Source organism: Mirounga leonina, unplaced genomic scaffold, assembly GCF_011800145.1.
Source record: "Mirounga leonina isolate KUSES-001 unplaced genomic scaffold, KU_Mleo_1.0 Mir_169, whole genome shotgun sequence".
Classification (NCBI taxonomy): domain Eukaryota; kingdom Metazoa; phylum Chordata; class Mammalia; order Carnivora; family Phocidae; genus Mirounga; species Mirounga leonina.
In genome coordinates this window covers 10,359,787-10,361,813 of record NW_023270431.1, presented here as the reverse complement: position 1 = coordinate 10,361,813, position 2,027 = coordinate 10,359,787, and the positions used below count along the sequence as shown (strand labels likewise).

Sequence of the window (2,027 nt, the reverse complement as noted above, 5' to 3'; positions counted from 1 at the left end):
ATAAAATAAAAGGAAAATACTACAGATTCTACAAACATTAAAAAAAGAAACTATTATGAATAACATTATGTCAATTAATATGGGAATTGACATGAATTTGCCAAATTCCTTTTAAGAAACAAGTTACAGAAACTGACAAAAGAAAAAATGAAAAACATGAATAGCCTTCTATATGTATTTTAAAAATGAATTCTTAATTAAAAATCTTTAAACTCCAGGACCACTAAGTCTTACCAGTGTTTTCCACACATATTTAAAGAAGAAATACTATTTATTATCAAATTTTTTAAAGATTTTATTTATTTACTTGATAGAGAGAGAGACAGTGAGAGAGGGAACACACGCAGGGGGAGTAGGAGAGGGAGAAGCAGGCTTCCTGCTGAGCAGGGAGCCTGATGCAAGGCTCAATGTGTGGCTCCATGTGGGGCTCGATCCCAGGACTCTGGGATCATGACCTGAGCCAAAGGCAGATGCTTAACGACTGAGCCACCCAGGCGCCCCTATTACTAAATTTTTTTTTGCCAACATTAATAGGAATAAAACAACTCCCTACTTGTTTTATGAGACCATCATACCCATAGCACCAGAATCAGATAAATACATTAAAAGAAAGGAGAATTACGCATTTATATTCATATGTTCATATCTTCCATCATCATAAGACTTAAAAGTCACCAACAAAATAGAAATCAAGTGTAATGTGATGAAAAGACACTATGTCATGAAAAATGGGTTTATTCCAAAATGGAATTTTGGTTAAATATTTTTAAAAAAATAATTAGCTAAATATACGATAAATATCATATGATCATCACAATAGATACAAAAGTATTTGGCAAAGTTTGACATTAATTGATACTATCACATTTGAAAGTGTAAGAATGAACAATTTCCCTTAAGTTTGGAATAAGATATACACTGACCACTTTTATGCAATAGATCTAGGTTCCTAACAAATGTAATAAAAAATAAAAGACATAAACAGTGGAAAGGTAGATATAAAAATCTTTTCAGACCTTTAATAAATTTTTGTGTGTATGTATAATTTTAAAGGAATCTATAAAACATGTATAAAATATTTTAGTAACTAAATTTAGCATTGTCAGAATATATGACATAAATATGTAAAAGCAAATTGTGTTTTTATACATTAGCAATTTAAAAATTTGAAAACAATTTTTAAAACTAATTATACTAGCATCAAAAGTACTTTTAAGATAAGGATAAATGCAAAGAACGATACACAAGATTTCTATAATGAAGACAATTAGCAATAATCACGCCTCGGATAAACCTCATTGGCTACGATACTGCCACTGCGCAAAGCTTATGATTTTAATCTTTATAAAGACAGCTCTATTATTAACAGTGTATTATTTGAAAAGCAATGAACAAACTGAAATAAAATTTTACCTAATGGTTGAATCTAAAAAAGTTAAATATAATTCCTGAAAAAAATTGAAGGTAATGGCTTATATGTTGTGTATAGGAGGGTGAACAATTAAATATGTCTACATTTAGTAAGACCAGGAAACACTAAGGATTCTAATTTTTCAAGTTACCAAATTTTTGATCAAAGAATATGACAAAGAAATATAAGAATGACATTAATAAAAACAAACTAAAAGAAGCAAATATAAAGAAAATAAATTATGAATTAAATAGCTAAAAAGAAAACAACAAGAAAGTCAAATATGTCAAGATTATTTTAACCATGTTCACCAATGGAATTGGATGATAACACTTTTGATTAAGGTGTCCACTGGTCTTAATTTACATGATGCCTTCTTGGGTTATGTCTGTTTTTCTAGTATAATTACTAATAGCATCTTTTTTATTTCCAAAATGTCATATGTTAGATGATAAATTGTATGGTCTCCTCACCTATGAGATATCCCAGTGCTTTGCCAGAGTCAGGATGTGGGACAATTAGATATTGTCACACAGCAATATTAGAATCCAATTCTCTTTCTCCCTCCCTCCACATTTTCCCATCTATCAATGGATTTCTCCAATACAGAGATTAT

General features: G+C 29.7%; 1 pseudogene; it reads right to left on the bottom strand.

Moving 5' to 3' along the window:
- Positions 1 to 1,156: 1,156 nt before the first annotated feature.
- On the bottom strand, positions 1,157 to 1,328 carry LOC118017447 (annotated as a pseudogene).
- Between the last annotated feature and the right edge of the window lie 699 nt (positions 1,329 to 2,027).